Raw genomic sequence first — 19,280 nt, 5'->3', positions numbered from 1 at the left:
GGCTTTTTTGCTTTTGAGTTGTATAAGTTGCTTGTATATTTTAGAGATTAAGCCTTGTCCGTTGCATCATTTGACACTTTTCTCCCTTTCTGTAAGTTGTCTTTTTGTTTTCATTTTGGTTTCCTTTGCTGTGCAAAAGCTTGTCAGTTTCATTAGGTCCCCTTGGTTTACATCCTGTAACATAACATTAACTCATTCTCTTAGTTACAAATTGATTTTGTTTTTATTCTTTTACATTTTATAAGATCACAAAAATTGACCAGGTAATATAATAAACTGTAGTGAAAATAATTGAAAGTATCAGGGCATGTAAAGACTGCTGGGAAAAAGTTGATTCCTGTGGAGTCCTTTTGACCTCTAAAATGATATTTATTTAACTTGTAGTATTTTTAGAAGATGTGAAAACTGTAGAAATTCTAATATGACTGATAACTAGACACATACTCAGTTATAATAGAAAATTTTATAGAACTGAATGTTCTTACGTAAATACATCATATATGTGTATATTCATATATATGTATTTATGCTTATATGTGTATTTATGTATATATATATGTGTGTGTATACATATATGTGTAATTGGAACATATACTTGATTCTTATGTATATACCAATTTAAAAAAAAAAGGTTTGCTAGATTCGTGTACACCAAAATTGAACCTGAAAGTACACTTTAAAATGTTAGCAGTCTGCTCTTATATTTACAAAAATAAATTATTTTTCCTTTGATTAACTACAGTTTTCATGAATTATTTCTGGTAGGTTTTTTTTCTTTAACTTATTTGTTCTCTGAAAACTACCCTTTAGCTTGAGACATTACAATGCCCTCCAAATTAGTCATATTGAGTTTCTTATCTTAATAAATCATGGCAAATATACTTAAAAGGAAAATTCATTTATTTTACTCAGAGTGTTTATAATTTCAAGACAAATAAAAATGATAGATTTCAATAAAGGATGATATATATATATGTAGAGTGAGTATAAATATAGATAGTTAATGGAGTATTAATTTTAATATGACAGTAAAAATAGCCTGAATTTACTCTGATTATTTGTGTATCATTTCTATGTTTAGTTGGACTGAGTACCAGAAATCAGTATAAATGTACAGGAAAGAGCACAACATAGTATTTAAAGGTAATAGCTTACTGTTATTGATAGAAATGGAATTCCAGTCCTCTAATAGAAAAGTAAATACTACCTGGGTTTACAGAAATTGTAAAGCATCTTTTCTACAAAAGTATTGTATTTTGACATGGGAATTGTTTTTATAATTAAGAAAAATGGGGAGTTCCCGTCGTGGCGCAGTGGTTAACGAATCCGACTAGGAACCATGAGGTTGTGGGTTCGATCCCTGCCCTTGCTCAGTGGGTTAACGATCCGGCCTTGCCGTGAGCTGTGGTGTAGTTTGCAGATGCGGCTCGGATCCTGCGTTGCTGTGGCTGTGGCATAGGCCGGTGGCTACAGCTCCATTAGACCCCTAGCCTGGGAACCTCCATATGCCGCGGGAGCCGCCCAAGAAATGGCAAAAAGATAAAAAAAAAAAAAAAAAAAAAAAGAAAGAAAAATGGCACAGATAGTTACACAAGCATTCTTATTTCATCATACTATCCTTTCAGACTATGATTAATACCTTTTTATAATCACCTTATGAATAGTTCACTTGTGTACATTTTCACCCTTGAAGATAGCATATCTTTTTGTTTTTTCAATAAATTCTTGAAAATCTCCCCTCCTTTCAGGTTGTGCTTTGAATTTGACAGAATATATAGCATTTCATTTATACCTACCAGTAATTATATGTAAGTGCAATTTTTCATTTATTCTCTGTAATATTCCTATTTGCAGGCAATATTTGGTCCCGGAATAATTTTAAAATTTGAAATGCAAAAAATGAGTATTTTTTTCTTAAGAAAAACAAAATAATGGACTCCATTGAGTCACTGCCATGTTGAAGAGAGTTTTCTGTAGAAATTATAGCTAGTAACCCTGGAGTATAATCCTGACTAGAACTTTTATCAAATACGCCATTGATTTTTGTACCACATTCATTTTGTTTTGTAGAGAGAGTGGCAACATAGGGCTCACATTCTAAGGGCAGTATAGAACTTCTATGGGCTGGCAGATAGAAAAGAAAATAATTAGCTATATTCACACACTGTATATTGTGCATAATAGCTTATTCTGCCTAAAGGAGTGTATAGGTTCCTTCAGACTACACCTCATCCCACTGTGTGGAGAACATGTCAGAACACAAGAAAAATAAAAGTTCCTATCCTTAGTTCAAAACTCATTTATCAGAGAGAGCTAGGAGTTGCTGGTGAAAGAAAAATAAGTATATTTAACAATCCAGTAGGATTTGTTATACTTTGAACACATATATATTCATGATTAAAAGTAAATAAAGGAAAAAGAGAAACACAGGTATTGCCTTTTTATAAAGCCATGGCCACCACAAACTGAAAGACCTTTTTATAATGGATGGACACAGAGGAAGCATTGATTACAGAGTTTTTTGTTTTGTTTTGTTTTTTGGTTTTTGTTTGTCTTTTGTTTTTTTAGGGCCAACCTGCAGCGTATGGAGGTTCCTAGGCTAGGGGTCTAATCAGAGCTACAGCTGCCAGCCTACACCATGGCCACAGCAATGCCAGATCCGAGCCACGTCTGCAACCTACACCACAGCTCACGGCAGTGCCAGATCCTTAAACCCACTAAGCAAAGCAAGGGATCGAACCTGCAACCTCATGGTTCCTAGTCAGATTCATTTCCACTGCACCACGACGGGAACTCCAATTACATAGTTTTTAAATTAAATCCCTTATGGTTTCACACATTCTTCAGTGGCAATAGTTTGATAAAACACTAGAAAATTCTAAAATGAGAGAATTGTGTCGGGGGGAAAATTGAAGATTAGAAAAACTACATGATTTCTTTCTATTTGAAGATAGATTAATGCATGTATAATGTAATGCATTAACAAATATATTATGTTCACATATTTGTGCAAAAAGTTTTTCTTCAATATATGTTTTGTAGTAAAGAATAATAAAATTGTATTTTAGGGTTTTTCTACTTTTTTCAGACTGAACACTCGAAACAGTGGAGAGCTCAATAATTAGTTTAAAAATGTATCATGATCACAGCTCAAAGTAAGAAATCCCTTTGATTAAAAAAAACAGCAGAGTGGCAAATGAAATGGGGTTCAGAAAGTGAACTATATTTTTCTCATGTGAGAAAATCTAAAGATTTTATTGACTGTTTTCCCTGTTTCTAACAAAAATGTCTCTGAACATTTCTTAGATGTGAACACTCAGAAACTTGAAAAATAAACTATGATTTACACTTATGTGATAAGTCCAGATATATAAAGGTGGCTATATTTTGATGCAATGCTATTTCAAAACTTAAGGAAAATATATGGAATATAAAATACCAATTTTATATATCTAATGCATTTGTGAGATTTAGTATGATGGTTTCTGTGTGGGAGTTTCTGGTTCAGTTAAAACTGTTCTATATTTAATTATAATTTAAACCTTTAAAATGCTTTTATTTTCTTTTTGCAGACAATAGAAGACCTAGTTTAATGTAACCTATTTTCTAATATTAAGTAGATAATTTAGAACATAGTGATCTACATTTTTATTGAGTTATTTATCAGATATGTTAGAGAAAGATAATACATATACACATAGCCATACTCTTACATATGTATGAGTATTATATTCACATGAATTTACATTAATGTCTACATGTGAGTATTTGTACATACATATGTACTTGTATATTTATTCTGGAAATTTAAAGGATTATTCAGTAAATGTATTAACTTAAAAAAACCCAGCTCTCCAAAATTCAATAACATTTTTAACTTTAATAGAAAATATTTTACCTTAACAGTATAGCAACTTTTCCTTAATGCATTATTTGAGTTCATTTAAAGGACATGATGCTGGTACATGAGCTGGACCCAGGCAGTCAAAGGCTTTTTATCACTTCCTCTGTCCATGGGATGGTTCTCTGCCTGCTTTCCCCACACTAGAAGCTGCCTTAGGATATAACCTTGACAGAGCAATGCAATATTGAGACCATCTGGACTGTAGATGTGACTGAACCCAGTTAAAGCCTCTCTATAAACTTTAAAGATTTTGGCAGGTGGATGTGGAGATAAACTTGTCTTGCCTCCACACAAGACAAGCCTGTATGTTAAGGTCTCTAGCTTATTAAATCTGCCACCTACCAACCTGGAAAGTCCTGCCTTTTTCATCAGTCTCTCCTTGCCCTCTGTGTACGGGGGCCAGTTGCACATCTCACCAGGAGAGTGCCCATGATTGCAAATCAACACACATGTAGTGATTATGTTTAACTATTAAGAAAACTGTGAGCAAAACTTTGAAAGAATAGAGGTCAAAATATTGAAGTTAAAAATTTTAATGCAGCCTGAGAATAACAATATTCAAGAGTAATGGAAAATGTCATACTAATCAACAGCCTTAACTATGATACTCCTCAACCATAAAAAGAACAAAATAATGCCATTTGCAACATCATGGATGGAACTAGAGATTCTCATACTGAGTGTAGTCAGTCAGAAAGAGAAAGAAAAATACCATATGATATCACTTATATCTGGAATCTAATATATAGCGCAAATGAACCTTTCCACAGAAAAGAAAATCATGGACTTGGAGAATATACTTGTGGTTGCCAAGGGGGAAGGGGGAGGGAGTGGGATGGATTGGGAGCTTGGGGTTAATAGATCAGACTATTGCCTTTGGAATGGATTATCAATGAGATCCTTCTGTGTAGCACTGGGAACTATGTATGGTCACTTATGATGGAGCATAATTGAGAAAAAAGAATGTATACATGTATGTGTAACTGGGTCACCTTGCTGTCCAGTAGAAAATGACAGAACACTGTAAGCCAGTATAATGAAAAGAAATAAAAATAATTATATTAAAAATTTTTAATAAAATTCAAAAAAATAGACTTAACTATGGTTTATTATTAACTGTATATAGGGTGAAAAGCTCACAAAGTATAGCCATAAAGCAGTACATATATAGGTATGCAGATATAGGACACAGGTTGTGTATTTTTTAAAGGTAAGCCAGTGTATCAGGGTGGTATCTGTTTATGTGATTTATGTCTTGGAAATACTAGTAATTTTTTGTTGTGGGTATTTTGGTGACTGTTGAGAAAGTTCCATGGAGAACTGAAAACACAGAAAGAAAATGATTTCCTGGTATCAGAAAACCTCTTAATTCTCCTAATATATTAAAGGTTACTAAGATAGCTAAATATAAAGTCTAATATTTAGGTTTCTGGAAGTTTTGGAGTTGATCTTTTTTTTCCTGATTTTTGCTTAGGATAATTTATATGATATATAAAATCTGAAACAGGGGGTTATATAAGTAATTTCCCATCTATAAAGTAAAGATCAAAATTACATAAATCCTTCAGGGAAGATATAGAGAAACTTAGTTTCACATCTAACAAATTAACTACCCCCACATTATAATAAACAATAAATAAGGAAGGATTCTAAGAAATCAGGGAATGTAGGGCTTTACTAGAGAGCATAATCTTAAAGAAGTGTGTGGCATATTAAAGAGTTCTATTTCATAGTAAAAAAAAAAAGCAGTCTCCAAGAGGAAGAGAATAGAAGTGCAGGGATTATTTCACAATGTATAAAAGTATTGAATCGCTTTACTCTTCATCTGAAACTAATACAATATTACATGTTAATAATAACTCAAAAATTAAGTGGGAAAAAAGCACATTGCTTCTTACTTCAGTGTCAGTAGATCTTATCCAATAAATATGTGTATCATCCTCATCTTTGTAGTTATCCCCTCAAAACAGATAAAAGGGATGGAAAATAATTTTCTAAGGATAAGGAAGAATACATAATGAATAGAGATGACATATTAAAAATATTACAGTAGCAGGCAGAATTATTTTTTGATCTGTAAAATCTTGAAAAGTGAAAAAAAGGAAAGAAACTGCTGACCAAAGGGAGTGAGATCAGCAGAGACCACTAGAAGACTGAACAGTATGGTAAGAAGAAATAGAAGCTCAGGGAATCCTACTGGAAAGTTCCTTGAAGGAACTAATGAAGTATAAATTCATTTAAGAGCAAAGTACATGTGCACTGGTGGAAGAAAAACTGTGCATGAAGTGGATGGCCAGAAGAATGTATGTAGTCAACTCAGCTATAAAAGATGACAACCTCCAAGATTTGAATGTTCAATAATGCAACTATTTTCAAAGCTTTACTGGGAACTTAATGGGTTGCTAATACTACAGTCCCCCAGTAATTCTCATGTATTTCTCATGTATTTACTCTAAGTATTAATCACTTCATGATCCATTCATTTCCATTTTTCTCTACCTCCTTCATTTTTATACAACGTTTACCAATGTAGATACAGTCCCTCCAGGGCAAAAGATAAAATGTAGATGCATTTTGAGGAACCATGTCCTTCTCCCAAATAACTGATATGATACAAACTTAGAAAGTGAAGAAAAGGAGCACAAATGGTGAATGGATCTTGAGAGGAAAAAAAAAGGGATACACAGAGCTTTATAAGTGGGAAGCAGCGCAAGGTTTTTCTATCCTGTAGATGACAAGTAGCATTGATAGAAATTATCATCAAGCGACTTAGGGTGTTGTAGTGTATGTTTTTTCAATAGAGCAATGTCTCTCTTTTAGGGACACTTGCAGACTTCATGACAAACAATAACTAGTATGGTTCATGCAGACATGCGGGGAACCACTTATCAGTGACTAGGGTAGAAATGAATGGAGTGTGAAGTGTCCTGGAAGCCTAGGAAGCTTGCACTTCTCCATAATCATAATGAATTTAACTGGGATATGGATTTTTATTTTTATTTTTATTTTTTTGTCTTTTTGCAACTTCTTGGGCCGCTCTTGCAGCACATGGAGGTTCCCGGCTAGGGGTCTAATCGGAATCTTTGCCTACGCCAGAGCCACAGCAACGCAGGATCCGAGCCACATCTGCGACCTACACCACAGCTCATGGCAATGCCAGATCCTTAACCCACTAAGCAAGGGCAGGAATGGAACCCGCAAACTCATGGTTACCTAGTTAGATTCGTTAATCACTGCGCCACGACAGGAACCCCTGGGATGTGGATTTTTAAATAGATAATGTATTTTGTTAAATAAGAATCTTAATATGTTAACATTTTCTTAGTATCTTCGGGGAATTTTTTTTTTCCATTGAATTACGCACACCAGGGTGCTAGGAATGGAGAAAACACCAAAAAAAGAGATAAATTAATGGTGAGCACGAATATATCTTTAAAATATGTATGTGCAGGTGTCAATTTTTTAAAATGATACAAAATCAAATTGCAAGAGATTTTAACTAAAAAACTTCAGATAAAGCTGAAGTCAAAAATAAGCAATTAGTATGAAATCTTAATTAACTTATTATCAAGAATAATTTAGGGTATGAAGTTAATTAGATTGCAGAGTAATGTGTTGTAGGGATATAGAGACACATTTTAATTATCAAGTGTTTATAATTCAATCTAACTTACACTGCCACAAATGAGAATAAAAATGGATAATTACTATGGATAATTTTGACTTTGAGTCATGAAATTTATATTAATAATAGTGTATGATTTCACAATATAGAAAAGTTAATTGAAATTTTATTTTGTGTTAGTTCTGCTCTTCCGGAGACTTTTAGCAAGGAACAAAAGACCATGTATTTCTGTGTGCAATGCAAATGTCTTTCAGTTACTATGCATATGTCTTCCATATTCTGTGCTGTGCCACAGTACCATTAACTATGTGGCTTGTAAACATCAGAAATGTATTTCTCATAAATTTGGAGGCTAGAAGTCTGAGATCAGGGTCCTAGCCTGATCAAGATCTGGTGAGAGCCTTTCTCTGGGTTCGCAGATGGCAATTTCTTATTCTATCTTCTCAGGGTGTAGAGCAGAGCAAGAGGAACCAAAATCTCTTATGACCCATAAGGACACTAATCCCATTCATAAGGGCTCCACTTTCATGATCTCATCATTTTTAATTATCCATATCTCAAAGAGCTCACCTCCTAATACTCTCACTTGGGAAATAGGATTTTAAAATAGAAATTTTGGGGGATACAAACACTCATTCCATAATTGTATTTTTCTGTGTCCTCATAAGTGACTCAGAAAAACAGGAACTTTTAGAATGGATTGGTTGCAAAAGAAAAACAATATTCAGCAGTATCCCAGTTTAAGGCATCACTTTAAATGGTATGTACTGAGAAGTAACACTTTCCTGAATATCTGTTATCAGCCTTTAAGATGGTCCAAGCGGGAGTTCCCATCGTGGCGCAGTGGTTAACGAATCCGACTAACAACCATGAGGTTGCGGGTTCAGTCCCTGCCCTTGCTCAGTGGGTTAACGATCCGGCCTTGCCGTGAGCTGTGGTGTAGGTCGCAGACACGGCTCGGATCCCGTGTTGCTGTGGCTCTGGTGTAGGCTGGTGGCTACAGCTCCAATTAGACCCCTAGCCTGGGAACATCCATATGCCGCAGGAGCGGCCCAAGAAATGGCAAAAGGACAAAAAAAAAAAAAAAAAAAAAAAGATAGTCCAAGTAGAATGTTTATATACAAACTGGGGACATTTTTCATACTGCCTATAATTTATGGAATAGAATGAATAAATGTTGAGACTATTCATTGCCAAGCACCTAGTATCAATGAGAATTACAGCTTAATTAGCAATGAGAGTTCTTCAGAAATAGCATATCTAAATCCACAAAATTCCTTATACCTCAAAACAGTGAAGTATTCATTAATTCTTTTTTCCCCCCAATAAATATGTATTTAGAGCATTCCCCCAATAAGTATGTATTTAGAGCATGCTTAGTGTGGGAGCAACTATGCAAGTTCATGCCTATAAAGAAATGAAGATCTAGAATCTGTCCTCAACTTATGAGTCCATCACAGTGGGTAGGATAAAGGTATTGTAATGGATTTTAAATATAGCAAGTTAAATGAATAAACAGTACTGATCCTAACAGCTTTCTCTCCCTTTTCCCTGTCTAGGTCTCTTGGTATTGTTTCAGTTTTTAAATAATTGAATACATCAAAACCTATAAAGTCCCTAGATCCAAGAGGCTTCTCTTGCTCTCTCTCTACATTAATCACAACTGCAGCAGTCTCTTTAAATATATAAATTTTATCATAGTTGAAATTATTGTACATATTTTTTCTTTCATTTGATTTCCAAACCAGACCCGAAGAATGAGGAGGGAAAATTTTGTCTGTTTTGTACCTTGTTCAAGATCTTGTCTTTTGGGGAGTTTGAACCCCACCAGCATCCATGAGGATTTGGGTTCAATCCCTGGCCTCGCTCAGTGGGTTAAGGATTTGGTGTTGCTGTGAGCTGTGGTGTAGGTCACAGACACAGCTTGGATCTGGCATTGCTGTGGCTCTGGCATAGGCCAGAAGCTACAGCTCCAATTCAACCCCTAGCCTGGGAACCTCCATGTGCCTCGGTGTGGGCCTAAAAGATCAAAAAAAAAAAAAAAAAAAAAGATCTTGTCTTTTTTATTCACCATTTTTTCATTGTCTGACACATAAGTATTTGAATGAACTTCTAATATATTCTTCAAGTCTTATGAAATCCCTTTAATGATGTTTTTATCCCTATTTTCTCTTCTAGGGCTTCCTCAAAGGCATATATTTGCTTTGCTTACTGACGTAATGGACACTTTTAGAAGACAAAGTCCTCCAAATATTGTAAGTTTAGCAAGTTAAATTTTCCTTTGTGATTACTTTATCTTCCATCATCTTTTTTTTTGGCCAAAAGTAACAGAAATTTATTGGCTCATAGTTTTTGGAGGCTAGAAGTTTAATATCAAAGTGTCATAAGGTCCAGGCTACTTCTGAAACCTGTGGGGTTATCCTTCCTCTTCTCTTTTTACCTTTTGCTGACCCCAGATGTTCTTCAGCTTTTGGCTTATGGATACTCCATTTTCACATGATTTCCCTCTGTATGTGTCTACTTCCATATCCAAATTTCCCTTTTTATAAGGACACCAGTCACATTAGATTAGGATGTATCCTAAGGACTGTGATTAGCTATAAAGACCCTATTTCCAAAAAAGGTCACATTATGTGGTACTAGGGGCTAGGACATCAACATGTTTTCTTTTTTTTTGCAGAGGGGATGTAACTCAACCTATAGAAAATGGTGATATATGGAAATATACAAAGAACAATACCATAAATTTTCAAGAGTTTATATGTACATGTGTAAACACAGATAAACATATTTAGAAATGGACAGACTGAACTGATAATTAGTTCCTGCTGCTGGTGGTGGGTATTCATAGTAGATTTTAGCCTTTCCCCTTATCCACAGTGTTTACATTTTTATTTACTTATTTATCTTTAAATTTGTTTGGCTGCACCTGCAGCATATCACATTTCCCAGGCCAGGGATTGAATCTGAACCACAGCTGTGTCCTATGCCACAGCATCTTCTACCACCTTGAAAAGAGTAGAGTTTCAAAAAATAATTGTCTCATTTTGATAATATTATAAAATTTCTCTACTTCCTCTAAAGATAAAATTATGAGTTTTACATTCCTATATAAAATCAATTCGTAATCATGATGTCTCTGTTAAACTTTGTATTCATTGAAATATGTCATCCATCAGAATACTACCAGTTCAGACATTTAAATTAACATTATTAATATTTCAATAATCACTAGGGGTAAATGTTTGTAATTAAATAATCTGACATGTTGGGTATCTATAACAAAGTGTTTGATTTAATAGGTATGGTACCACACTGTATTTAGCATGAAAATTATGTTTGATTTTCTAGGTGGAACAGATATTTTCTATCTATTTGTCTATCTGTCTTGCTAATAATGAGTGGTTCTTTCAGCTGAGTTACTCAAATTCCAAAGGCCAGAGGGATCTACTCTTTCTTATATATGTATATGATTTTCATTATATGCTACTGGAATTTATGGGCATTTAAAATGAGTTAATTAAACTCAAATAATCTAATTTAATACAGAGTGGAATGTGATATATGTTTCCAGGAAAGGAGGAATTAATCAAAATGCCTAATTTTAAGTTATCCAAAAATAATTTAACATGCATTGGCAATGATAAGAAAATATTATAATCTTTGCATGTAACTACTATTCTTAAATATACCCAATTTTTATATAAATTGAAAGTTATATGAAAGTGGTGTTTCTTTTTATTCATCCCACTAAATGAAGAAAAGGCATAAAACACCCAATCAACCTTCATATTATTATTATAAAGGGAGTGAACTGTGGAGATGATATGCCTAATTATCCCTTTTATAATAATTTTGTTTTTCTTTAAAGTATGAAAATTGTGTGCCTCCTAGACAAATCAAGAGCATTTATACTCAGACAGGGAATATATATTTATAATGAAAATTTAGATTTATAGTAATGAGTTAATTATAAACTTGGTCTGAATATTAAAATTTTACTTGCACTGAAGATAAAATGTCCACTATACTTATATTCTCCTCAATATATAGCACCTATCACTGCAAGATAAGGAGAAAAAATGTATACAACTTTATGCTAGGATTTTTAAAGTAAATTATACTCAGTTCTTAAAAGTAACATAAAACTTTAATACTCTTAAAGTAACAGATTTTCTGCTTTAGTTTATTTGGAATATAAACATTGATTTTACGTAATTTGAGTATGGTGTTGTGTAAATATTTTTTATCATCATTAATATATGAGAAAGACTCATATTTATGTTCTTATTTAAACATGTCAAATATAGCTTAATACTTAATTTATATTTCAAATTAATTGTAAAAATAATCAGAGTTTTGGAAATTAATTTAAAATCATATTGTATCTTTTTTATTTAATGGAAAGTACTAATTGTAGAAAGGTTAGAATATACATAATCAAAGTAAAAAATTACTTGTTACTTGTCCATGATAGAAATATTGGCAACAGTTTGGTGGAAAATCTTCTCATGTATAATTCCATTTGCAAGCAAGTATATATTTTTGCTATGTAGTAATTTGATTTTGATGCTCAGATATCTTTGCACTCTGCTTTGGTTAACTGCAACTCATTCAATTATTTAATCATTGTTTTCTTTGCTAGGGCTCAGTTAGGTTTTGGAGATTAGGTTTAGTGATTAGTGAGTACATGTCAGTCATATTCTAAGAGCTGGAGATAGAGCAGTAAACAGAGGAAACAAAGGTTTTGTCCTTTATGTGATAATGAGGTAGACTGACATTAGCATATGAAGAAATTGTGGGGCAAAAATCAAATGGTAGAAAAAGCTATACTGTGCAAAGTATGAGACAGAGTATGATTTTCAATGAAGAAAGGAAACATTACATATAAGGTGATGTTTACATAGAAACATAAAATATAGAAGCCGTGGAAATATCTGAGGGTAAATATCTGATTCCAAATAAAGATAAGAAAAAAATTCAAACATTCTGCAATGATGCCATGCTTGCCCTATTCTGGGTAAAGGAACAACCATAGGAAGCTCATTTGGGGAGGTGTCCTGGAAACAATACATGTCACTCTTTGTAGCCCTAAATAGGGTTCTTTTTTTTTTTTTTTTTTTTTTTTTTTTTTTTTTTTTGCCTTTTCTAGGGCCGCTTCCCATGGCATATGGAGGTTCCCAGGCTAGGGGTCAAATCAGAGCTGTAGCTGCTGGCCTACGCCAGAGCCACAGCAATGCCAGATCTGAGCTGCGTCTGCAACCTACACCACAGCTCACGGCAACGCCGGATCCTTAACCCACTGAGCAAGGCCAGGAACCGAACCCACAACCTCATGGTTCCTAGTCAGATTCATTAACCACTGCGCCACGACGGGAACTCCTAAATAGGGTTCTTGAAATTCACCATAAATTTGATGAGAATCCATTGATAAGGTTGAACTGAAGATAAAATGTCCACTACACTCATATTCCCCTCAATATATAGCACCTATCACTACAAGATAAGGAGAAAAAATATGTGTCTTAAATGAAATAAATTACACATTGCTACTGTGTCATATCATCCTGCATACCTCAAGGAAACTGCTGTGAATTGGTGATGATCATTCCCTTGATTTTTCTTTCTAACAGAGTTTCTCAATAAAAACATAGTGAGAGCCAAATATTTAATTTTTCTGATAGAAAGAGTTGAAATTATTTTAGTATATTTTATTTAACCCAATATATCCAAAATATTATTTCAACATTTTACAATATTAATGACATATTGTACATACTTTTATAAATCAGTGATCCATCTGTTAATTATAAAACATTTGACACATCTTGCCTTAACAAAATCTAAAAACTCTACAAGTAAAACTCCACATAATAATTCAGTATCAGAAAGGTTACTCCTATTTTTCATTTTACCCATACGATATTTATAATGAAATAGTTTTGCCATTTAAAATATATGACTTAAATATAATTTTTTAGATTTCAAAAATATCTTCAGTAGTAGTAAGCATATTCTCCATGAAATTATTTCTAACAATGTTATTTCTCAGAATCAAATATATGTGTATATGTGTATATATATATCTATAGCTATGATTTTGTGAGTTTAAATTTGGATTTCTGATGTATTATACACATAAAAATATTGTATAATTCTGTGATAATGCAGCTGCCAAAATATCTACTTTAAAAATACATGTTAGGAGTTCCCATAGTGGTTCAGCAGGTTAAGAACCCAACATAATGTCCTTGAGGATGCAGGTTTGATCCCTGGCCTTGGTTGGTGGGTTAAGATCTGGCGTTGCCACAGATGTGGCTCAGATCCCCTGTTGCCGTGGCTGTGGTGTGGGCAGCAGCTGCAGCTCTGATTTGAACCCCTAGCACAGGAACTTCCATATGTGGCAAGTGTGGTCCTAAAAAGGTTTTAAAAAAAGGACATGTTAATGATAAACACAGGAGTTCCCTGATGCCTCAGTGGGTTAAGGATCTGGCATTGTCACTGCTATAGCATAGGTTTGATTCCTGGCCGTGGAACTTCCACATGCTGTGGGCATGGCCAAAAAAAAGTTAGTACATAGGTTTAAAGATCTTGTAACACTTTTTTCACTTGCCATTTGAACTATTTGCAGTCAATATACCTTTCTTAGTCCTTTGAGATCTGATACGAAGCCTTTGATGTTGAGTGTTTATTTTATACTTAAAGCATATCACAATTCAAACTTGACACATGTCATGTGCTCAAGAGCTGTATGTGGCTAATAGCTATAATATTATATAACTTCTCTTTATATTTTATAAAATGCATTTATGTGTCTAAAATATATACACACACATATATATATTTATATTTGTTTTGAATATAGACTTTTGTGTTTTGTGAAAAGTGATGATAGCAGTTCCTACTGTGGCATGGTGGTTTAATGATGTGCCTTGTCTCTGTGGAAGCACTGATTAGATCCCAGGCCCAGCACAGTGGGTTAAGGATTCAGCATTGCTGCAGCTGTGGCATGGGTCACAGCTCCAGCTGGATTCGATCCCTGGCCCAAGAACTAACTGTAAGTCACAGGGCAGCTGAAAAAGGAAAAAAAAAAAAAAAAGTGGCAATAAATTTGATAATTTGTTTTAAATTCTAGGAGTTGTAATTTATTTGTAGCATTGACACATTACTGGATGAAAAATATTCTATGATATTCAAATGATAAAAATCTGCAAATGATAGAATGTAAGTTGTATTGGTGTTTTATGGAAGTTAGGCATAAAGTGCATGGATATTCTTTGGATTCTATGCCCCTTACCTCTCATACCCAATACATAGTCTTTCCTAAATGTGTCAGGAAATATATTTTAAAATAAAAATATTAAAAAAGGCAAAAGAAGAAGAAACAACAGGGAAAAAAAAAATCCTTTCAGAAGTATTAGTGGCAGAGATAGCAGCATCCATATCCTTGTCTCAAGCTGTGTCCTAAGCTGCTTCTTTGTGCTCTGCTGTGGGTGGCATCTCAGGCTCTTCAGTGGGACTATCAGGACCTTCTGAGGACCAGCTCTTTTTTTTTAATTTTATTTTATTGGAGTATAGTTGACTTGTATTTGTTTCAAGTATATAGCAAAGTGAAATCAGTCATGCATATAAATATATTCATTCTTTTTTCCCATATAGATTATTACAAACTATTGAGTAGATTTTCCTTTGCTGTGTGGTAGGTTCTCATTCAATAAATGCTGGAGAGGGTATGGAGAAAAGGGGACCCTCCTACACTGTTGTTTAGAATATAAAATGTTTTCAAGGACAAGTTTTGAGGCCAAAGTATCCATGGTCCCCAAACCCGATTACACTGCTACCCCAGTATTCAAGTGATTAAATTCCTCCCAACAGATTTATTTCCTTCCCCTGTCTTTTTTAAAAAGAGACTTTTAAAATTTATATGTTTGTTTACTAAAGAAAACATGCAAATAGTAACAATGGACTCCTAGGAGAAATACAGTGACCATGATCAAAACAGTGCACACAAAATTTTATGAAAGAGAGATGAAAATATTCAGGATAAGATAAAAACAACAAAACTTAAATAGCTCAATAAGCATACAGTACATTAAAATCATAAACAGCATTTACTGGTAAAGAGATATCCTGTCTTATATTATCTATCCTGTCTATCTACCCTGTCTATATTAAGGTGAGTTCTGACAAATATCCAAAAAGATTTAACCCCCCTATTATGGAGATTTTTCAAGAAACAAGATAAAAAGGGGTAATATACTCAATTCTATAAGGTTAGTAGAATCTTGCCAATAATACTGGATAAGGAAAGTTCAAAAGGGGTTATTATTAAATTTTACCTATATGCGAACACAAATGCAAAATTCCTAATCTAATGACCTAACTACTTATTCAACAGTATATTTTAAAACAATATGTCAGATCCAAGCAGAATATATTCCAGTGGGCAATCATAGTTCAAATCATTGTATAATTAATTCAATGAGCCACGGGGTACCCAGACATTTACTCACACATGGTATTCTAGCTATGTCTGGGAGGGTGTTTCTGGATGAGATTAACATCTGAATCAGCAAACTGAGTAAAGTAATTTGCTCCCTCTAATGCAAGTGAACCTCATCCAATCAATTGAAGGCCTGAATTGAATAAAAAGGCAAACTTTATTAGGAGTAGGAGGAAATTTCCTCCTTCTTGGCTGCCTTTGACCCAGGCTGTGGGTTCTTTCTTGCTTTTGGGCTCAAACTGAAAGATGGGTTCTTCCTAGATTTCAAGTTTACCAGGCTTTAAGCTGGAACTGCACCATCAGGTCACCTGCCTTCTTCGCTTGCTAACTGCCAATTTGGGGATTTTTCAGCTTCCATAACCAATGGAACCAATTCCTTATAATAAATATTTTTTCTCCCTTTCTCTATATATTTCCATACTATTTGTTTTGTTTCTTTGGAAAACCAATACAGCTGGTTTAGCCATATTAACATAATAAATATTACATATGTCTTTTATTATTCTTTGTATGCATAGATAACAAATCATTATTTTTTTTCTCTTTCCCTAAATCTCTCTCCTCACTTCCTAATCTTTATCCCTGTGATCATTTCTCAACTGAACAATCTGTATGTAGTTTTATTGCAAGTTCTACTTTCAGGGAAAATCACACTTAAAAGAATACTTACCAGGAAGTGTTGTAGGAAGCAGATCCATGGGATTAAAGTCGGGAAAAGGAGTTATCAGTAGCTGATGGCAAGAAAGGACACAATATCAAGTGACTGAGGATAATCCCTATTATGCAGTAGCATCCAGCAACTAAAGATTTCACTTATGGTGACTTAGAAATAAGTGGATGGAAATTGTTACATTTAGAATGGAAAAATAACAAGATACTACTGTATAGACAAGGAACTATATCCAATCTCCTGGGATAGACCATGATGGAAAATAATATAAAAAAGTATATATCTATATATACACACACACAGACTATATATATCATATATACACATACACACACACATATATATATGACTGAGTCACTTTGCTGTACAGCAGAAATTGGCATAGCATTGTAAATCAACCATACTTCAATTAAAAAAAATAAAATTAAAAAAAGAACTAAGTACAAGCAAAAGAGACAGCCCTAGGCTATGCAGAAGTTGTATCACTATATTTCTTGAGGTGTGAACCAAGCCTAAACTGACAGCATCAGCGTTAGCAGGAAATTTGTTCAAAATGGTAACTCTTAGGTGCACTATAGCTGTACTGAATCAGAAACTTATCTTCAGGACCCACAATTTGTGTTTTAATAACTCCTCCAGGGGCACTGATGCTCAACTGATGCTTTAGGATTTGAGAACAGTAATGATCATAAGGATTATACAGTCAATACCTTTAATGCTTTATAAGCCTTGAAGAAAAAAATTACAGCCTCAGGTTAGCTAACTTTCAACTAGGCATGTCAAAAAAGCAAAAGTGATCTAGGGCTGGCTATGTGTGTCAAAGTCAGTGCCCTGATTGGAAATGAGTGGGTCTCTTGAGACCTATGATGAAAACATTTGAATGGATGCATATGAGAATCTTTAACACCAGATAATACTGCTGGGCCAGCATAGGCAGCCAATCTTCATTGGAAGAAAAGTCTTTTTCTCTGTCTGGAGGATACCATGCCAAAAAAAAGAAGAAGAAGGAAAAAAGAAAAAAAAGAAATCAAACAAAAATTTCATCTTATGTGGATACTCTACATTGGTGATTATCTTCCTCAATACCCCGTTCTCGTTCCCTAATTGTTTCCACATCACTAACAAAGGTGAGGTCACAGAGCACTTTAAGTTGGGTAATACAGTCATTGCTCTAAGAAGAAAGAATTTACCCATTACATTAATTGTAGTACTTGAGTAATAACACAAATGAGAATGGGTCTTGAGGGGATTGGACCTGGAAGTAGAATACAAGGCTAGTTGGAACAGATTATTGAAATGAGATTTAAGATCCTGGCAAGAATAACAAAAAGGGTCATAATACTCTGCTGGGATGATCCTTTGATGTTTTGCTGTCAGTGTCCTGAAGAAGTGAAGTAGCAATGTCCAAACTGTCCTGTGGAGTATGCAGAAGACTTTAGGATGCACAGTGATGTGACATAGTCAAAACAAATATATTACATAAGACCAAGGAATATATAAATGGATGATGTTCTCATAAAAGGCTAAAGAGACTTTATCATTACAAAAAAAGGATACATCATTGTTTGCTAAGTGTTTGATTTCTTTGGAATGCCAGCATTGACCTTGACAGCTGTGAAACTGGGCTTTTTTGTTAATGGGAATGATAGTATTCTTGAATAGCAAAGGCCAGATAGTGACAGTTAAATATCAAATACAAGGCAGAAATAATTATTGTAATGAACAATAAGGGCTAAGTGGCATTCGAAAGTCTCTATGTCTGTAGGGATTTCTAGTGATAGCTAATAGACCACAGTTCACCAAGAGTGAGCAAAGTAGCAAGTGATCTGATTGTTGCTTGAATTTTAGAACAGGAAAATCAAGTCAAAAGCTGGTGAAAATTATGTCAACTGTCAAAAAGGAAAATCTTGATTCCTCATCCAGTTTCCATATCCGAGAAGTTCTTAAGCTCAGATCCCATAGTTTGGAATGGAGGCAAGATTTCTTTGAGAATGACCCTGAATCACTACAAATAAGAACAATACATATTTTTCCTATTCTTCCAAAAGTATTCCTAATTATTTATCAGAATAATTTATATGGTTGGAGGCAGAAAGGAGAAATAACTAGATCTATTGAATGTTGTAGATTCTATAGGTTTGGAATTCAGATAGGCTTGTCTTTACTGCATGATGCTGCAGTCTCAGCTTGAAAGACCCAACAGTCTTAGCTGGAATCATCTGAAGTTTCATTTACTCACCCATCGGGACCAAGGCCAAAATAATTAGAAGACCAGGACTGCTGACTGAAGTCCCTACATGTGGGATTTGGCTTCCTCACAGCATGGCTCCCTCAGGGGAGTCCAACTTATGACAGGGCATCTCAAGGCTGCAGATACAGGTGTTAAAGGAAATGAGGTAGAAGATGAATGGCTTTTTATGACCCAGGCTCAGAAGTCATACAGCATCACTTCTGCCATACTTCCCTGGTTACAAATGAGATTTGAGGGAAAGGGACAGAGATCCCATTTTTTAAAGGGAGGAGTGCCAGTGATTTTGTGAATATGCTTTAAAAACTTTCAGGTGTGGTAGCAGAGGAT

General features: G+C 34.3%; 1 long non-coding RNA gene across 1 annotated transcript in view; it reads left to right on the top strand.

The window, feature by feature from the left end:
• The window catches only part of LOC110262017, a 235,405-nt gene extending 225,633 nt beyond the window's left edge, over positions 1-9,772 (top strand). The window contains exon 3 of the long non-coding RNA XR_002346500.1: positions 9,708-9,772. This is a non-coding gene — a long non-coding RNA (uncharacterized LOC110262017). The remainder of the gene's footprint in view (positions 1-9,707) is intronic.

This window comes from Sus scrofa, chromosome 8 (assembly GCF_000003025.6).
Source record: "Sus scrofa isolate TJ Tabasco breed Duroc chromosome 8, Sscrofa11.1, whole genome shotgun sequence".
In the NCBI taxonomy this organism is placed as follows: Eukaryota; Metazoa; Chordata; class Mammalia; order Artiodactyla; family Suidae; genus Sus; species Sus scrofa.
The sequence above is the reverse complement of the archived record's forward strand: the minus strand, read 5'-3'. Positions and strand labels throughout refer to the sequence as shown.